Raw genomic sequence first — 19,986 nt, 5'->3', positions numbered from 1 at the left:
ATGTGGACATTATTGCCGTCAATGATAAGTGTGATTTGTAGAGTGTCTTGTCTAACTGATCTAGTTCTGTGCGTATAAGTCTGATTTTTTCTGAGATAAGAGCTAAGCTAGTTTTGAAAAGAATTCGTTTCGCATTAGAAGAAGTTACAGTAGCATTAAAGAATTAAAGAATTAAAGAATTAAAGAATTACTCGACGATGGTAGTTATACAAAAATAAAAAGAGATCCCACCAACAGCCTCGTCACACAAACCAACAAAATAATTTCTGATTCAACCGCATTAATTGATCAATCTAAACAGTTTTCGTTGAAACCTTCTGCTGCCAGGCCACCAAGATTATACGGCTTACCAAAAATACATAAAGTTGATACACCTCTTCGTCCCATAGTCTCTACTATCAGCTCCCCCACCTACAAACTAGCTCGTTTTTTGTCTGAAATCCTGCGTCCTTTCACTGGAAAGACCACCTCTGCGGTACAAAATTCTACTCACCTGGTATCAACAATCAAGGGTATTTCCCTGTCCCCAGACGACCTGCTTGTCAGTTTTGATGTAGTTTCCTTATTCACCAAGGTTCCTGTACCTGACACCATTGCAATCATTGAAGACTTGGTTCATCAAGGACTAAACACTGAGGTACCCCCCCTGGTGAGACACTGTTTAACCAATACATACTTCACTTGGAATGGAACTTTCTACAAACAAACTGAGGGCACCCCAATGGGCTCCCCCCTTTCTCCAGTTATAGCTAACATTTTCATGGAGAAATTTGAGACTGACGCCATCCAGACTGCCACTCTGCGCCCAACCTTATGGAAGAGGTACGTGGATGACACTTTTGTCATCTGGCCACATGGCCGGCCTGCTCTAGACAAATTCTTCGACCACATCAATTCCATACACCCAGCCATCAGATTTACCATGGAAGTCGAAATAGATGGCAAGATACCTTTTTTGGATGTCCTAATTAAAAAGAGACCTGATGGTTCAATGAGCCACTCTGTCTACAGGAAAGCTACCCATACGGATGCTTATCTGAAACCGGATTCCCACCACCATCCATCACAGAAGAATTCTCTCATCAAGACTCTGTATCATAGAGCCCAATGCATATCCGACCAGGAACACATAAGCAGTGAACTCAAGCACGTACACCAAGCTCTTAGGGCTAATGGTTACTCCGACTATACAATCTGCAAAGCTATCACTCAAACCATGAAGAAGAACCCTCTTGAGGAGCCTTTCAAAACCATCACTTTACCCTACATTGCTGGGATCACAAAAAAGATCTCCAAAATCTTGAATAAACACAAGATCCAGGTCCGTTTCAACACATTACATAAAATCCGTGATCTGGTTCCGTCTGTAAAAGATGTGATTCCGGACATACAATACCCTGGTGTCTACAAACTAAGTTGCCTCTGTGGTAGTAGTTACATTGGAGAAACCAAACGCCATATCTCGGACCGCATTCGTGAACATAAAGCAGACCTTAAACACGGTAGGACCAACACCTCGGCCGTAGCAGATCATTGTTCTAATTCAGTAGGCTCACATGCCATTGACTTTTCCAAGACGGAGGTTCTTTGTAAGCCATCTGGCTTCCATGAGAGATTCGTTCATGAGGCTATCCACATATACAAACACAGAGACAATTTCAACCGAGAAGATGGATTCTATCTTAGCAATCATTGGAAAGATTTGATAAATCATTTCAGTTCTTGATTGATTGTTCACGCTTACAGTGCCTTTCAGACAGCATACATAAAAACAAATTTCGTCTCCCCCCTCCTCTTTTCAAAAAATAGATGGACTAGTCCTGGCAAACTGCCATCGTTGCGCGTGACGCAAACGTTATTTTTATATATATGAATAAATTATGTTAATGAGTCGGGGCCTAATGTCCATGGGATGGGGCGTGGCTGCTGAACTCGTCGCAATAAACACTCGACGGTTTCAACGAATACATTATGTTAATGACCGCCAGTCACTGGGCGTACCTTTGCCCAAATAAGGATTGGCACTGGATTGATATCGGCAGACCCAAGCGGAGGTGACGTCACGCTCAAGAGCGCTGTGGACGGGGTTGGGGGAGTGTGAATACCTTGGTGACATGACGTCACTAGCGAGGTACACCTCCCGCTGGAACTTCATGCCGATGAGGTCATGCTGAGTGGTGACGTCACAGAGCGGAGATGGAGTTTAAGTTGATTTTGCTTCATTTTCCATTGCCCCCTCCCTTGGGTGTGTGAGCTCAGCAACAACGTGGACATTATTGTATGTACAGTGTGTGTACGTACACACAGTGTGTGTACGTACACACAGTGTGTGTACGTACACACAGTGTGTGTACGTACACACACTATGTGTGTGTATGTACACAAACACAGTGTGTGTAGTGGAGGGCAAAGGCGGGGCATTGGCCAGTCATCTGAGTCAGTAGACCCATGGCATCTTATCAATTTATTTTTAAAATGTATTATTTTTATTTGTTATTTGTATATTTTTTTTATCTTTTATTGTTTATTTTTTGTTTTCTATCTACGTGACTTTACCGAAAGAACCAGGAATATGGTAGCGCATTCTCTATTTGTTGCAAAGGTTCAAAGTTCAAGTCCGACAGGCACACCTGGCTACCCCAGTAACATTCACCACAATATGCGCTGTTCTGCTTCACGGCGGATGTCAAACAGAGTATTGTGTCACTCACAACGCACATTGCATGTTGGTGTCACGGTCAAAATTGTGGTAATTCCAAACATTATCCAGAAACTCAACAACGGAAATGCTTGGCTACGTACGGTTTGAAAGAAGTGTTAGTCAAACAGAATGTATATTTGCGTGCGCGTGTATAAACGTATCTTTGTACGAGCAGTAGGGCAGCGGTTAGCGCTACGCTGTGCTACGAACCCGGAGACACGGGTTTGTTTCCCGCTCACGGCCAACACCGCCAGTGACAATTATTTGAACCGGTCCTGGGCCTTCCCTAGGTCGACTCAGCCTAAAAATGAGTACCCAGTGTGATGTGAGCATCGCCACTCGGGATACAAAGACGGCCAGGCACGGTGCTAGCTACCCACCCCCCTCGTGTGCCGTGCCAGCCTTCATAGGTGCTCGCTAACAGCACTTGCCCCTAGAGTCTGTTAATGCTCTATCTCTATCTTTGTTCTTGTTGTTGTGTACGAGTGGGGAGCAGTAATTTAGTGGCTATCGCACTGCACTCCGTAACCCGGTGACCCAACTTGGATTCCTGCTCATGACACACAACAGTGGCAGATATTTAAACCAGTCCTGGGTTTTCCCTACATCGATGAAGTCTTGAATGACTTCCTAGCGTGGTGTAAATATCAGGGGAGACAAAGGCGGCCCGGTGCGGTGTTGGCCACCCTCCCCCTCGAGTGCCGTGCGTGCCGGCGTTTATAGGAGCTCACCAACAGCACTTGCCCCAGCAGTCTGTTGAAGGCTGTACGGGGGATCTTTGTGTGTGTGAGTGTGCAATAAGATCAGGCAATATGACTGGCAGAGAAAATTGCTTGAGATTATTTTAAAAGCATGGGTTTAGAAAAGTGAACAAAGCATGTCTCTATTATGTGCATTACCATTGAAGGGTGCATTGGGTTCAAAGCCATCCACATAGCCTCAAATCTGCATTAATGCCAATTTGTCTCCATATCTGGTAAGATCATAGTATTACAGGTCCTCTCACGCGCTAACCCAGACTGATGTGAGTGCACGATCTCTGTATTAGTTTTTTTATTGTCCTTAACTCAAATCAAACAATATGCAGTTCAGGTCAAATAACATTCCTTTTTAACGCTTTCCAACCAAGGTTGAGATGTTAATGCATTAGCTCTGTTCGTTCATATCTGCCCATCTGTCTGTAGCATGGCAATTCAATAACCCTCTTAAAGATGTATGGACTGATGCTGTACAGAAGGATGTGGAGCTGAGTGGACTTGCCGATGACCGGTGCCAGCGGTGTCAAGATCGGCCTCTGTGGAGGAGGCTCGTGAAGCACACTGCTGGGCAGTTGGAGGCAGTCGCCCTCCAGTAACAACGGAGGGCGGATGAGCGACGCTCACGACAACGAGCGGAGCGTCTACCACACCAAGTCGGTGCAGTGGTGCCTGTCAGTCATCTTATTGAGCACACGGCACTTGGGTCTGTCCTGTGAGCTGGCAGAGAGCCTTCGACACATCACGTGGCCTCAACACGTAAGACAAAACTACAATTCGTGTTGTAGAGAATGTACCTCCTCCTAAACGTGTAACTTTTAAGTGGTATGCCTTGTAACTGATGAATGATCCGAGTGTGCTACCTATTTAAAAAGACAATGAGTTGCTCCAGATGCCTCGTGGAACACAAAAACACCATTTGACCTGTATCACAAGAACAACGGGTCTCACCTGAGTTCTCTGTACAGGTTACTTTCAAACACACACACACACACTTTGTCCTAACATCACTTATTCAATGTTTGACCCTTACAGATCAAATGTTACAGGTATGCACAAAACCAGACAAGTATACATTCTAAATTAATGACAGGCATATTAACAAAATTGGATTACTGCAGTGAAATATACTGCATCACGTTACATCGTATTAACAAGAAGCTTTTAAAAAAAAGTTGCACAGTCTGCTTCAGTGTATGTAAAACATACTATTGTGTCATTCAAAACGAGTAGGCCATTGCATGCTGGCGTCTGAGTGAAAATGTAGCAAATTCTAAGCATTACCTACAAACTACACAACTGAGATGACACATCAATCATCGCCCCCTACTGAGAGGCTCTTGTCCACATGCAGGCCGGTGCAGGGCCACCACCTTGTTCCACACAGGGGCAGCTGCTACTTGGGGATGCTCTTCGAGTGTTTCAGACGAGGTACAACACAAAACTCCGAGTTGCTGAGGCGGTTAAGCAAGCACCATGTAAAAGCAATTATTATAACATAGTGAATGCTTGGGAGCTTATTGGCTCTTGCTCCTGGTTAGAGATCTACCCAACCCACGGGCCCACAAAGACTGGCCGCTCTTACCCTGCAGGATGAACCTAGAAACTGATGTTCAACTTGACATTCTAGTCATTAAAGGCCTGTGACAAAGGTGCATCTATTGTAGCGACATCGTCTCTGGTTTACACATCTACCGGGTCTCCACTTGACTTTGTATTGTCTAGGAGCAAGTCCACCCACACCTCCACTTCCACAAACTGCTGGGAGTTGCCTCGCTCTGCCTCAGTCAGAATTCTCCTCCTGCTTCACGATGTGAAAGTCCCATTTTGGAGTTGAATATTCATCTTCACATTTTACCTTCACTTCTTCGCTCATCACTTCTTCACATTTCACCATCACCTCTTCATATTTCACCTCGATACCTTTAAAAGTGTCCAAGCTGGGATTTTCGTCTGGTTCTTGTTTCATGAGGGATGGGCTCATTGCAGCACTTTGACTTTCACAAGCTGTACTCTGGTGTCTTCGAAGATTTGATGAATCTGCAAACAGCTTCCCGCACAGAGCACACTTGAAGGGTTTCTCTCCTGTGTGTGTTCTCTGGTGTTTTACAAGATCAGATGACTGTGCAAATGCCTTCCCACACACACTGCACTTGAAGGGTTTCTCTCCCGTGTGTGTTCTCTGGTGTACTTTAAGATGTGGTGACTGTGCAAACGCCATCCCGCACACAGTGCACTTGAAGGGTTTCTCTGCCGTGTGTGTTCTCTGGTGTATTACAAGATGCCATGAATCTGAAAACGCCTTGCCGCACAGAGTACACTTGAAGGGTTTCTCTCCTGTGTGTGTTCTCTGGTGTTTTACAAGAGCAGATGACTGTGCAAATGCCTTCACGCACACACTGCACTTGAAGGGTTTCTCTCCCGTGTGTGTTCTCTGGTGTGTTACAAGATTATATGACTGTGTAAACGCCATCCGGCACATCGTGCACCTGAAGGGTTTCTCTCCCGTGTGTGTTCTCTGGTGTGTTACAAGATTACATAACTGTCTAAACGCCATCCCGCACATCGTGCACCTGAAGGGTTTCTCTCCAGTGTGTGTTCTCTGGTGTTTTTTAAGAGCAGATGACCATGAAAATGCCTTGTTACACACAGTACATTTGAAGGGTTTCTCTCCTGTGTGACTTCTCTGGTGCCGTGTTAGATTTCCAGTTCGGTCCGTGCTGTATGCACACTGGTCGCATTGTTGACTTGTCGTGCCAAGCTGCGCTGAGTGCCTTTGCTCCATCAGAACAATTCTGCAGAGGAAGCGTCAGCTGCAGACAGAAAAAAAGAATATCCACACCATCTACACGTCAGGCACAGAGGAATGCACACGTGACTTACACGTCTATACTTATTAATATATTCATGATGTAGTGAAAAAGTTTCCCAAATTAATCAGATTTGATGAACGTGAAAACGCCTTCACGTACAGAGTGCACCTGAAGGGTTTCTCTCAACGGGCTGTTATGGCACGCATTGAGAGGGAAAATGTCATAAATATGCCTGGAAGCCTTCATATCTTCAAGATGAATGTTAACCCAAAACTCTTAAGCACACAATTTCGGCTGTCTTACTACAAAATGAATATTTATGAAAGCTAAATTCAGCTGACATAGCAAAGGGTGTTGAAAACAATACTATTTGTGTTTTGCATAAATGCATGAATTAATGTTCAATCGCAACTTAGAGGTGTGAATCCAGGCTAAGATGTCCTTGAATGCTGGGATGAACAGATCCGACTTCAGCTGAATGTGTGTGCTGTGTTCACCTCCTGTTTCCATTCTTATTAAGAGTTCCAGAGGAAAACAAAAATAAACTATTGTTTTGATATAACCTCCGTGTGCAATAGAGTTAACAGACTTTACTGCAAACACAAACTTCACACTGTCACACACTGCCATGAGTAAACAGGTGGTGGTGTGACCAGCACCATGCCTGGCCACCTTCATCTGCTCAGCATTAATTCTTCCTCACTCCACCAAGTAATGAATCGAGGATCAATCAACATAGCCGAGGCTATCCGTGTCTCTGTCTCTCTCTCCCCGTGAAGGTGTTCCCCTCCACACATTCAGAGTCAACAGCGGCACGCGCTTAGCGTCTTTGACCGATAGATACATTGACGCACGTATTGTTGGTTCTTTCAGTAAAGTCACGTAGATAGAAAATAAAAATAACAGATTAAATTTAATAAGATAAAGACCACTTGTGTTGCGATCAAAACGACGTGGTTTTTGCTTTATTTACAATTCTTAATTATTTTTACAATGTTATTTTAATTTAATTTTCTATCTACGTGACTTTACCGAATAAACCAAGAATATGAATTCCTGCAATCACGAAAGTTTTAAGTCAAAACATTCACACACGTTGACAAAGCCTCACCTTGTGTTGTTGTGGGCAGGTCGCTTCTGATAACAAGAGCGGTATAGCAGCTCAAGCGGGCTTGGCCTGCTAACAAAAGAACGAAAATAAAAACTGCGTGAATATTTACAATAAAACAAAGTTACAAAGTGGCGAGCCGGGTGAAGGCAAATTAAACTTAAGCGAGATAATTAAAGTGAATGCAATCAGGCGAGGGCAGGAGGCAAGGCCCCGCGTGGCTAGGCCCCGCGTTGTAAAGTTCCAACCTGGACATCGATTCCCATGCTCGCTGCTACTCAACTGACATCCCTACGAGAGAGAGCGAGGCTCTACCTTGGTAAACAACAACAACAACCACCACAACCACAACGACCACCACCACCACAACGATGAGAATTTCTCACCTCGGATTTCAGTGCACACGCGCACACGGCAGCTTCCTGTTACCTCGCGACAGCAGGAAGTAGTATGATGTCACTTCCCTCCCACGAGCGGCTGACTGATTAAATGATGTTAATGAGGCCGGCTCATATGTCGAGGGATGGGGGCGTGGGCGCTGAACCCGTCGCAATAAACTCGCGACGGCTTTAACGAAAACATTATGTTAATGAGCAACCAGTCACTGGGCGTAGCTTTGCCCAAATAAGGATTGCCACTGGAGCGATGTCGGCAGTGACCCAAGCGAGGTGACCTCACGCTCAAGAGCGCGGTGGACGGGGGAGGGGTGAATACCGTGGTGACATGACGTCACTAGCGAGGTACACCTCCCACTGGCGTTACACGCCGATGAGGTGATGCAGAGTGGTGACGTCACAGAGTTGGAGTTTAAGTTGATTTAGATAAATTTTCCATTGCTCCCACCCTTGGGTGTGTGAGCTCAGCAACAACGTAGACATTATTGTGTATACACTGTGTGTGTGTGTGTACACTGTGTGTACGTATATACACTGTATGTACATACACTGTGTATAAACTGTGTGTACACTGTGTGTATACACTGTGTGTGTGTACACTGTGTGTATACACTGTGTACACTGTTTGTATACACTGTATACACTGTGTGTGCACACTATGTGTGTCACTGTGTGTCACTGTGTATATACACTGTGTGTGTACCCTGTTTGTGTACACTGTGTATACACTGTGTGTGTACACTGTGTGTGTGTAGTGTATACCCTGTGTATGTGTACACTGTGTGTACACTGTGTCCACTGTGTGTACCTTGTGTATGTGTACAGTGTGTACACTGTGTATGTACACTGTGTGTGTACATTGTGTGTGTACACTGTGTGTGTACACTGTGTGTGTCCGAACCCCCGGCAAGGCCATCTACTTAATGACGAGAGAAAATTCACACGAAATGTCCTTTTCAATGAAGTCTTCCAGATGTAAATTGATACAAGCTTTTAATGAAGAAATAAAATAATCAAATTCAAAACACAACACAATTCAAAGATGCTTAATTTTAAAACTTCAAAATGGAGCATGGGGTACTTGCGTGAATGCGTCCTTCGTGTGCAAATGTTGTGACTTTCCTGGCCTGAAGGTCGTCAATGTGTTGGACCCTTATTGGTGCCCAGCGTCTCAACAACAGCAGTGGGGTTTGCTTCAACCGATAGGTACGAACATCCAGACGTCAATCAGCAAGGAGCATTTCTAGTCCCAGTTAGACAAACTCTACGTCAACACGTAAGACAAAACTACAATTCGTGTTGTAGAGAATGTACCTCCTCCTATACGTGTAACTTTCAAGTGGTATGCCTTGTAACTGATGAATGATCCGAGCGTGCTCCATATTTCAAAGACGATGAGTTGCTCCAGAGGCAGACGCTTCGTGAAACACAAAAGTACCCTTTGACCTGCATCACAAGAACAACGGGTCTCACCCGAGTTCTCTGTACAGGTTACTTCCAGACACACTTTGTCCTAACATCACTTATTCAATGTTTGACCCTCAGACAAAATGTTATATGTACGCGCACAATCAGACAAGTATTCATTCTAAATCATTGACAGGCATATTAACAACATTGAATTACTGCAGCGAAATTGACTGCATCACGTTACATCGTATTAACAAGAAGTTATTTTACAAATACGCACCGTCTGCTTAACAGTGTATGTACAACGTACTATTGTTGCGTCATTCAAAACGAGTAGGCCGTTGCATGCTGGCGCCTGGGTCAAAATGTAGCAAATTCTAAACATTACGCTACAAATAATAGATGAGGGCACTTCGATGGCAACACAAGCAATCGTCATCAGGTGGGACAAGCACAGCAGCAAGAAGAAGAAACTGCTGGAGTAGGCGCCACGACTTCAGCAGTTTCTCTTGCTGTGGTTGTCCCACCTGATGACGATTGCTTGTGTTGCGATCTAAACGCCGTGATCTGTTATGTTTCTACCCACGTGGTGACTTTACCGAAAGAACTCAAGAGTGTGGATTCCTGCAGTCACAAAAGCTTCGAATCAAGATTGCCTACAAACGACACAACTGAGATGACGCATCAATCATCGCCCCCTACTGACAGGCTCTTGTCCACATGCAGGCCGGTGCAGGGCCACCACCTTGTGCCAAACAGGGGCAGCTGCTACTTGGGGATGCTCTTCGAGTGCTTCAGACGAGACACAAAACTCCGAGTTGCCGAGGCGATAAAGCAAGCACTGTGTAAATGCAATTATAATAAAATAGTGAATGCTTGGGAGCTTATTGTCTCTCGCTCCTGGTTAGAGATCTACCCAACCAACAGGTCCACAAAGACTGGCCGCCCTTACTCTGCAGGATGAACCTAGGAGCTGAGTGTCCAACTTCACATTCTTGTCATTAAAGGCCTGTGACAAAGGTGCATCTATTGGAGCGACATCGTCTCTGGCTTACACATCTACCGGGTCTCCACTTGACTTTGTATTGTCTCGGAGGAAGTCCACCCACACCTCCACTTCCACAAACTGCTGGGAGTTGCCTCGCTCTGCCTCACAGTCAGAATTCTCCTCCTGCTTCACGATGTGAAGGTCCCATTTTGGAGTTAAATCTTCATCTTCACATTTTACCTTCACTTCTTCGCTCTTCACCATCACCTCTTCACATTTCACCTTCACCTCTTCACATTTCACCTCGATACCTTTAAAAGTGTCCAAGCTGGGATTTTCTTCCGGTTCGTGTTTAATGAGGGATGGGCTCATTGCGGCACTTTGACTTTCACAAGCTGATTTCAGACTGCACTCCTTGTGGATCTTCTGATACTTGTGTTCTCTGGTGTACTTGAAGATTCGATGAAACTGCAAACGCCTTCCCGCATAGAGTGCACCTGAAGGGTTTCTCTCCCGTGTGTGTTCTCTGGTGTGTTTTAAGAGTAGATGACTGTGAAAATGTCTTCCCACACACAGTGCACTTGAAGGGTTTCTCTTCCGTGTGCGTTCTCTGGTGTTTTTTAAGAGTAGATGAATCTGAAAATGTCTTCCCACACACACTGCACCTGAAGGGTTTCTCTCCCGTGTGTTCTCTGGTGTTTTTTAAGAGTAGATGACTGTGAAAATGTCTTCCCACACACAGTGCACTTGAAGGGTTTCTCTCCCGTGTGTGTTCTCTGGTGTTTTTTAAGAGTAGATGAATCTGAAAATGTCTTCCCACACACACTGCACCTGAAGGGTTTCTCTCCCGTGTGTGTTCTCTGGTGTGTTTTAAGAGCAAATGACTGTGAAAATGTCTTCCCACACACACTGCACCTGAAGGGTTTCTCTCCCGTGTGTGTTCTCTGGTGTTTTTTAAGAGTAGATGAATCTGAAAATGTCTTCCCACACACACTGCACCTGAAGGGTTTCTCTCCGGTGTGTGTTCTCTGGTGTGTTTTAAGAGCAGATGACTGTGAAAATGTCTTCCCACACACACTGCACTTGAAGGGTTTCTCTCCTGTGTGTGTTCTCTGGTGTGTTACAAGAGCAGATGAGCATGAAAATGCCTTCACACACACACTGCACTTGAAAGGTTTCTCTCCTGTGTGTGTTCTCTGGTGTAATATGAGATTATATGACTGTGTAAACGCCATCCCACACATCGTGCACCTGAAGGGTTTCTCTCCCGTGTGTGTTCTCTGGTGTGTTACAAGATCAGAGGACTGTGCAAATGCCTTCACGCACACACTGCACTTGAAGGGTTTCTCTCCTGTGTGTGTTCTTTGGTGTTTTACAAGATCAGATGACTGTGCAAAAGCCTTCACGCACACACTGCACTTGAAGGGTTTCTCTCCTGTGTGTGTTCTCTGGTGTTTTTTAAGAGTAGATGAATCTGAAAATGTCTTCCCACACACACTGCACCTGAAGGGTTTCTCTCCCGTGTGTGTTCTCTGGTGTGTTTTAAGAGCAAATGACTGTGAAAATGTCTTCCCACACACACTGCACCTGAAGGGTTTCTCTCCCGTGTGTGTTCTCTGGTGTTTTTTAAGAGTAGATGAATCTGAAAATGTCTTCCCACACACACTGCACCTGAAGGGTTTCTCTCCGGTGTGTGTTCTCTGGTGTGTTTTAAGAGCAGATGACTGTGAAAATGTCTTCCCACACACACTGCACTTGAAGGGTTTCTCTCCTGTGTGTGTTCTCTGGTGTGTTACAAGAGCAGATGAGCATGAAAATGCCTTCACACACACACTGCACTTGAAAGGTTTCTCTCCTGTGTGTGTTCTCTGGTGTAATATGAGATTATATGACTGTGTAAACGCCATCCCACACATCGTGCACCTGAAGGGTTTCTCTCCCGTGTGTGTTCTCTGGTGTGTTACAAGATCAGAGGACTGTGCAAATGCCTTCACGCACACACTGCACTTGAAGGGTTTCTCTCCTGTGTGTGTTCTTTGGTGTTTTACAAGATCAGATGACTGTGCAAAAGCCTTCACGCACACACTGCACTTGAAGGGTTTCTCTCCTGTGTGTGTTCTCTGGTGTTTTTTAAGAGTAGATGAATCTGAAAATGTCTTCCCACACACACTGCACCTGAAGGGTTTCTCTCCCGTGTGTGTTCTCTGGTGTGTTTTAAGAGCAAATGACTGTGAAAATGTCTTCCCACACACACTGCACCTGAAGGGTTTCTCTCCCGTGTGTGTTCTCTGGTGTTTTTTAAGAGTAGATGAATCTGAAAATGTCTTCCCACACACACTGCACCTGAAGGGTTTCTCTCCGGTGTGTGTTCTCTGGTGTGTTTTAAGAGCAGATGACTGTGAAAATGTCTTCCCACACACACTGCACTTGAAGGGTTTCTCTCCTGTGTGTGTTCTCTGGTGTGTTACAAGAGCAGATGAGCATGAAAATGCCTTCACACACACACTGCACTTGAAAGGTTTCTCTCCTGTGTGTGTTCTCTGGTGTAATATGAGATTATATGACTGTGTAAACGCCATCCCACACATCGTGCACCTGAAGGGTTTCTCTCCCGTGTGTGTTCTCTGGTGTGTTACAAGATCAGAGGACTGTGCAAATGCCTTCACGCACACACTGCACTTGAAGGGTTTCTCTCCTGTGTGTGTTCTTTGGTGTTTTACAAGATCAGATGACTGTGCAAAAGCCTTCACGCACACACTGCACTTGAAGGGTTTCTCTCCTGTGTGTGTTCTCTGGTGTTTTTTAAGAGTAGATGAATCTGAAAATGTCTTCCCACACACACTGCACCTGAAGGGTTTCTCTCCCGTGTGTGTTCTCTGGTGTGTTTTAAGAGCAAATGACTGTGAAAATGTCTTCCCACACACACTGCACCTGAAGGGTTTCTCTCCCGTGTGTGTTCTCTGGTGTTTTTTAAGAGTAGATGAATCTGAAAATGTCTTCCCACACACACTGCACCTGAAGGGTTTCTCTCCGGTGTGTGTTCTCTGGTGTGTTTTAAGAGCAGATGACTGTGAAAATGTCTTCCCACACACACTGCACTTGAAGGGTTTCTCTCCTGTGTGTGTTCTCTGGTGTGTTACAAGAGCAGATGAGCATGAAAATGCCTTCACACACACACTGCACTTGAAAGGTTTCTCTCCTGTGTGTGTTCTCTGGTGTAATATGAGATTATATGACTGTGTAAACGCCATCCCACACATCGTGCACCTGAAGGGTTTCTCTCCCGTGTGTGTTCTCTGGTGTGTTACAAGATCAGAGGACTGTGCAAATGCCTTCACGCACACACTGCACTTGAAGGGTTTCTCTCCTGTGTGTGTTCTCTGGTGTTTTTTAAGAGCAGATGACCATGAAAATGCCTTCTCACACACACTGCACTTGAAGGGTTTCTCTCCCGTGTGTGTTCTCTGGTGTAATACGAGATTATATGACTGTGTAAACGCCATCCCACACATCGTGCACCTGAAGGGTTTCTCTCCCGTGTGTTCTCTGGTGTGTTACAAGATCAGATGACTGTGCAAATGCCTTCACGCACACACTGCACTTGAAGGGTTTCTCTCCTGTGTGTGTTCTCTGGTGTGTTACAAGATTACATGACTGCGTAAACGCCATTCCGCACATCGTGCACCTGAAGGGTTTCTCTCCCGTGTGTGTTCTCTGGTGTGTTACAAGATTACATGACTGTGTAAACGCCATTCCGCACATCGTGCACCTGAAGGGTTTCTCTCCCGTGTGTGTTCTCTGGTGTTTTACAAGATCAGATGACTGTGCAAATGCCTTCACGCACACACTGCACCTGAAGGGTTTCTCTCCTGTGTGTTCTCTGGTGTGTTACAAGATCAGATGACTGTGCAAATGCCTTCACGCACACACTGCACTTGAAGGGTTTCTCTCCTGTGTGTGTTCTCTGGTGTTTTTTAAGAGTAGATAAATCTGAAAATGCCTTCCCACACAAACTGCACTTGAAGGGTTTCTCTCCCGTGTGTGTTCTCTGGTGTGTTACAAGATTACATGACTGTGTAAACGCCATTCTGCACATCGTGCACCTGAAGGGTTTCTCTCCCGTGTGTGTTCTCTGGTGTTTTACAAGATCAGATGACTGTGCAAAAGCCTTCACGCACACACTGCACTTGAAGGGTTTCTCTCCTGTGTGTGTTCTCTGGTGTGTTACAAGATTACATGACTGTGTAAACGCCATTCCGCACATCGTGCACCTGAAGGGTTTCTCTCCCGTGTGTGTTCTCTGGTGTGTTACAAGATTACATGACTGTGTAAACGCCATTCCGCACATCGTGCACCTGAAGGGTTTCTCTCCCGTGTGTGTTCTCTGGTGTTTTACAAGATCAGATGACTGTGCAAATGCCTTCACGCACACACTGCACTTGAAGGGTTTCTCTCCTGTGTGTGTTCTCTGGTGTTTTTTAAGAGTAGATAAATCTGAAAATGCCTTCCCACACAAACTGCACTTGAAGGGTTTCTCTCCCGTGTGTGTTCTCTGGTGTATTACAAGATTACATGACTGTGTAAACGCCATTCCGCACATCGTGCACCTGAAGGGTTTCTCTCCCGTGTGTGTTCTCTGGTGTTTTACAAGATCAGATGACTGTGCAAAAGCCTTCACGCACACACTGCACTTGAAGGGTTTCTCTCCTGTGTGAGTTCTCTGGTGCCGTGTCAAATTTCCAGTCCGATCCGTGCTGTATGCACGCTGGTCGCATTGTTGACTTGTCATGCCGAGCTGCGCTGAGTGCCTTTGCTCCATCAGACCAATTCTGCAGAGGAAGCGTCAGCTGCAGACAGAAACAAAGAATATCCACACCATCTACACGTCAGGCACAGAGGAATGCACACGTGACTTACACGTCTATACTTATTAATATATTCATGATGTTGTGAAAAAGTTTCCCAAATTCATCAGATTTGATGAACGTGCAAACGCCTTCCCGCATAGAGTGCACCTGAAGGGTTTCTCTCCACGGGCTGTTATGGCACACAATGAGAGGGAAAATGTCATTAATATGCCTGGAAGCCTTCATATCTTCCAAGATGAATGTTAACCCAAAACTCTAAGCACACAAATTTGGCTGTCTGACTACAAAAGGAATATTTATGAAAGCTAAATTCAGCTGACATAGCAAAAGGTGTTGAAAACAATACTATTTGTGGTTTGCATAAATGCATGAATTAATGTTCAATCGCAACTTAGAGGTGTGAATCCAGGCTCAGATGTCCTTGAATGCTGGGATGAACAGTTCCGAATTCAGCTGCATGTGTGTGCTGTGTTCACCTCCTGTTTCCATTCTTAGTAAGAGTTCCAGAGGAAAACAAAAATAAACTATAGTTTTGATATAACCTCCGTGTTCAACAGAGTTAATAGACTTTACTTCAAACACAAACTTGACACTGTCACACACTGCCATGGGTAAACAGGTGGTGGTGTAACCAGCACCATGCCTGGCCACCTTCATCTGCTCAGCATTAATTCTTCCTCACTCCACCAAGTAATGAATCGAGGATCATCAACATAGCCGAGGCTATCCGTGTCTCTGTCTCTCTCTCCCCGTGGTGAAGGTGTTCCCCTCCACACATTCAGAGTCAACAGCGGCACGCGCTTAGCGTCTTTGACCGATAGATACATTGACACACGTATTGTTGGTTCTTTCAGTAAAGTCACATAGATAAAAATAACAGATTAAATTCAATAAGATAAAGACCACTTGTGTTGCGATCGAAACGTCGTGGGTTTTTTGCTTTATTTTCAATTTTTTATTTTATTGTTATTTTAATTGTATTTTCTATCTATGTGACTTTACCGAAAGAACCAAGAATATTAATTCCTGCAGTCACCAAAGTTTTAAGTCAAAACATTCACACACGTTGACAAAGCCTCACCTTGTGTTGTTGTGGGCAGGTCGCTTCTGATAACAAGAGCGGTATAGCAGCTCAAGCGGGCTTGGCCTGGTGAAAAAAATGAAAATAAAAACTGCGTGAATATTTACAATAAAACAAAGTTACAAAGTGGCGAGCCGGGTGAAGACAAATTAAACTTAAGCGAGATAATTAAAGTGAATGCAATCAGGCGAGGGCAGGAGGCAAGGCCCCGCGTGGCTAGGCCCCACGTTGTAAAGTTCCAACCTGGACATCGATTCCCATGCTCGCTGCTACTCAACTGACATCCCTACAAGAGAGAGGCTCTACCTTGGTAAACAACAACAACAACCACCACCACCACCACGAGAATTTCTCACCTCGGATTTCAGTGCAAGCGCAGATCAGCAGCCTCCTGTTACCTCGCGACGTCACGCGGGTAAGCTGGTGACATGACGTCACTTCTGGGTTAAGAAACACGCCCCTCCCACAATGAGCGGCTGTAACTGAATAAATTATGTTAATGAGTCCGGCCCATATGTCGAGGGATGGGGCCTGGCTGCTGAACCCGTCGCAATAAACTCTCGACGGTTTAAACGAATACATTATGTTAATGTACCGCCAGTCACTGGGCGTAGCTTTGCCCAAATAAGGATTGGCACTGGATTGATATCGTCAGTGATCCAAGCGGAGGTGACGTCACGCTCAAGGGCGCAGTGGACGGGGGTTGGGGGAGTGTGAATACCTTGGTGACATGGCGTCAATAGCGAGGTACACCTCCCGCTGGCACTTCATGAGGTCATGGGGATGGAGTTTAAGTTGATTCAGATTCATTTTCCATTGCCCCCTCCCATGAGTGCCTGAACTCAGCAACAACAACGTGGACATTATTGTGTATACGTACACACTGTGTACACTTTGAGGCCACGTGAAGCATCAAAGGCTCGCTGGAAGGAGGAAGTTGCGTGACAGACTCAGCAGTTGCGATGGGTTAACCGACGGATGGCTATCGATTAGAAATCACATATCCCCGAGTCTCACCTGTGAGTGGCACCGCCTCACGCTGTTGTGGATCCCCACGTGGCTCGGAGCCTCAAAAGCTCCATGCCTCCTGGGTGGTGATACAAAGACAAAGATCCCCCGTGTAGCCTTAACAGACTGTTGGGGCAAGTGCTGTTAGCAAGTATCAGCTCCACCTATGAAGGCCGGCGCGGCACGCGAAGGGAATGGGTGGCCAGCACCGTGCCCGACCGCCTTTGTCTCCCCAGTAGCGATGCTTGCACACCGCACCGGGTACTCACTTGAGGCTGAGTCGACCTAGGGGAGGCCCAGAACCGGTTCAAATAATCGTCACTGGGTGTTGGCTGTGGGCGGGAATCAAACTCGGGTCGTTATGTTCGTAGAGCAGCGCACTAACCGCTAGACTACCGCCACACACGTTACACACACACACGCACAGTACACACACACACGCACAGTACACACACACACAGTACACACACACACGCACAGTGCACACACACACAGTACACACACACGCACAGTACACACGCACGCACACAACAACCGCCATTCGCCACTAAGTGGCGGTGACGTCACCACGACGCTTGTGCCAGGCTATGTGCACCCTGAGGCCACGTGAAGTGTCGAACGCCCGCTGGCAGGAGGTCACGGGGCAGACCCAGGTGCCACGGGTCGACTGACTGAGATGACTGGCTGATGCACCACCTGTGCCCCCTACTGTGCCAACCTGCTGTGCTTTAGCCACCCGGCGCTCCGCTCGTTGTTCTGAGCGTCGCTCCTCCGCCCTCCGTTGTTGTTGGAGGGCGACTACCTCCAACTGCCCAATAGCGTCCTTCACGAGCCTCCTCCACAGAGGCAGATCTTGACACCGCTTGTACCAGTCATCGGCAAGTCCACTCAGCTCCACGTCCTCCTGTACCACATCACTCCATCTCTTCTCTAGCCCGTGCCGCGCCCGCTTAGCCCCCTCAATCCGGCCGAACAAAAGCTGTTTCGGCATGCGGTGGCTGGGCATGCGGGCTACATGACCCAGCCATCGCAGCCTTGCCCGCCGGAGGAGCTCACCGATGGGACCCTGCCCAGATCTTTCAAGGATTTGTGAGCTCCTCACACAATCCAGTCTGGTTAAACCCAGGATGGATCGTAGGCAGGCCAGCCTAAATGTTTCTAACCGGCGAAGATGCTTCATTAAGAGGGTCCACGTTTCGCAAGCGTAGAGAAGGGAGGGAATGACCGTGGCCGAGAAGACCTGAAGCTTAGTGCGGAGCGACAGACCAGGTAGCTTCCACACAGCGTTACGCAACCGATGAAAAGATATTGCCGCTCGACTGATTCGGAGTGAGACCTCTGCTGTTAAACCAGAACCGGTCATGAGCACACTGCCAAAGTATGGGAAACTCTCCACTCTCTCCACAACTGCCCTATCACCAATTGGGAGTTATGGGGGTCGAGTGTCCGATGGTACAAAATACCCAGGCAGGTGCTTAGTTTTGGTGGGGCTGATGGTAAGGCCCCACCTCTTAGTGGCACGCTCCAGTCTCAGCAGCAACGTCTCCAACTCCTCCTCTGACTGAGCAGCTATTACCAAATCATCAGCATACATAAGGTAGTTGAGCAATAGGGAGCCATCCCTTGACCGCACCCGGGCATCGATCAGCCTCCCAATATATCTGTACCATATGGAGATTCCCCCGGTACAGCTATTGAAGGCTTCACAAACTACATGGTCAAAATAGATGTTAAATAATGTGGGAGCCAGAGGACATCCCTGTCGCACCCCAAGGTGTACAGGGAATGGCTCTGACTCCCGGCCACGTAGTTTTACCCGGGCCCGCTCACCATCATGAAGGTCCTTAATGATCGTGAGCAGAGGGTCAGGTACTCCAAAAGCACGAAGAACGACCCAGAGCCCAGGCGTACTGATGGTATCATAGGCCTTGACCAGGTCAATAAAGCAGAGATGTAGGTCTTGTTGGAATTCCCTACACCTCTGCTGTAGCAGACGGACAGAAAATATGGCATCTGTGCAGGACCGCCCTTTCCTGAAACCGCATTGGGGCTCCGCAAGCCACTCCTCAGCGTGCCTGGCAAGGCGATGCTGAATAATCCTTGCCAGGACCTTTCCCGGCACACTGAGGATTGAGATGCCCCTGTAGTTGTTACAGTCTCTGCGGTCCCCCTTCTTAAAAAGGAGGACCACCAGGGCATCCTTCCAATCCTGCGGAACCCGTCCAGTGGTCCAGACTGTTGTTATGATGTCATATAGGGCAGTCTGTGCACAAACGCCACCCTCCCTCAGCATTTCGCTTGGGAGATCATCTCTGCCCGCTGCCTTTCCTGGTCTCAGACTCCGGATCGCCTTCAGTACTTCCTCAACAGATGGCACCTCAGCCAGCCACTCACAGGGGGTGACTTCTTCCAATATGAGGCACCGCAGCCTCAGCAGGGTCATCCTCACTTTGTGCCACGATGTTTTCCTGGCTGAGGGATTTTCCCTCCCCCAGGACCTCACAGAAATGCTCAGCAAAATCTGCAAACCTGTTCCTGGGGGTCGGAGATTGGATCACCGTTTTTTCCCCTAATGATGGTAATAGGTGTGGCGCTGCAGGTTACTTTTTTGATGGAGTTAAATAGAGATTTGTGATCACGGGCCACTGAGGCAGACTCTATCTCCTCAGCAACCCGCGACCACCACCCATCCTTGCAGCGCCTCACGGCTCTCCGAACCTCCGAGCGAAGGCTGCGGTAAGCCTCCTCATTCTCTGACGTGGGATTCTGTAGCCGATGGCAGTGGGCCTGTCGCTTTTTCTCAACCATCCTGAACACCTCCTCTGTCAGCCAGGGTCTCTGGGGAGGTCTGGACCGCGT

This window comes from Petromyzon marinus, unplaced genomic scaffold (genome assembly GCF_048934315.1).
Source record: "Petromyzon marinus isolate PM22_M1 ecotype Great Lakes invasive population unplaced genomic scaffold, UKy_Petmar_22M1.pri1.0 PM_G_Scaffold_19, whole genome shotgun sequence".
Classification (NCBI taxonomy): domain Eukaryota; kingdom Metazoa; phylum Chordata; class Hyperoartia; order Petromyzontiformes; family Petromyzontidae; genus Petromyzon; species Petromyzon marinus.
The sequence above is the reverse complement of the archived record's forward strand: the minus strand, read 5'-3'. Positions refer to the sequence as shown.